Source organism: Aureococcus anophagefferens (genome assembly GCF_000186865.1).
Source record: "Aureococcus anophagefferens unplaced genomic scaffold AURANscaffold_13, whole genome shotgun sequence".
In the NCBI taxonomy this organism is placed as follows: domain Eukaryota; class Pelagophyceae; order Pelagomonadales; family Pelagomonadaceae; genus Aureococcus; species Aureococcus anophagefferens.
In genome coordinates this window covers 204,897-206,354 of record NW_008705573.1, presented here as the reverse complement: position 1 = coordinate 206,354, position 1,458 = coordinate 204,897, and positions in this window count along the sequence as shown.

The following is a 1,458-nucleotide window of genomic DNA, read 5'->3' as shown; positions in this document are numbered from 1 at the left end:
TTCACGCAGCGCTTTGCTGCCGAGCGCGGCGCACGCGCGGAGGACGCTTCATCGACCCAAAAGTTGCACACGATTCACCTCGCTCGGGGTCGAGCATCGCGCTTGACGCTCGCGACGCCGCCACTTGACATCGGGTGCGCGGGCACCGCGGCGTCGCCGCCGGACATACACCGCGGCGCGAAGTCGTCTGCGTCGCTCGCGTGATCCGGTCGCGCGCCGCGTCGAACGCGTCGCGCAGAACACGCCATGAGCAACAACCGGCGCCGGGGCGGCGGCGGCGGCTACGGCGGGCGCAACAACAACCGGTTCGGGGGCGGTAGCAACAACAACAACAGCAGCTTCGGCGGGCGGAACAACAACAACTCGAACCGGAGCCACAACAGCGGCTACCAGGGGTCGAACCACGCCGAACAGCCCGACGTGCGGCTCTGCAAGTTCTTCCTTTTGGGCGGCGCGGGCCAGTGCCAGTCGTCGCAGAAGCCCGGCGGCTGCCAGTTCGCCCACGCGCTCCAGCGCGTCGCCGACGTCGCCTGCTCCGGCGGCGGCGGCGGGAACAGCCAGCAGCACCACGTGCGCGCGGTCTGCTCCTACAAGAACGCGTCCGGCGGCGTCTACGTGTTCACGGGCAGCAAGGACGGCCACTGGCGCATGTGGGACGCCCAGACCTGGTCCCTGACGCAGGACGTGCAGATGGAGGGCGAGATCCACACGCTGGAGGTCGACGCGGGGCACCTCGTCTGCGGCTACGAGGGCCCCACGCCGACGATCCCGGGAGTCAACGTCGGCATGGTCCGCGCGTGGAATCTGGCCAACCCGGCGGCGCCCTACGACTTCAAGATGTCGGAGCCGCAGCCCTTCGCGCACCCGCAGCCCGTCTACTGCTGCAAGATGAAGGTCGACGCGGCGCCCGAGGTCTACACGGGCGGCCAGGAGGGCGCCATCCACTGCTGGGGCTTCGACGCGGCGAGCGGCGGCTTCGCGCTCAAGTGCAAGCTCGAGGGGCACGTGCGCGGCGTGACGTCCCTGGCCCTCTTCGCCTCCGGCGGCAACTTCCTGCTGAGCGGGTCCATGGACCGGACGCTGCGGATCTGGTCCATCGACGACCCGGCGCGCAAGGAGTGCGCGGGCATGCTCAGCAAGAACAACGACGGCCACGCCGAGGCCATCACGGCCGTGTGCCCGCTGACCATGGGCGACGCCAAGTACTTCGTGTCGGGCTCCATGGACGCGCACCTCAAGGTGTGGAACTCGTCCGGCGGCTGCGACTTCACGCAGAAGTGCAACGGCGCGATCCTGGCGCTCGACGCGACGCAGGACCCGGCGGGGAAGGCCGTCGTCGTCATCGGGCTCGTCGACGGCACCGTGGAGCTGCGCCAGCCGGACCTCGGCTTCAAGCTCCGCTCGACGCTGTCGAACAAGTTCTCCGTGGGCCACAACGGCTCGGTGCGCGCGCTCTGC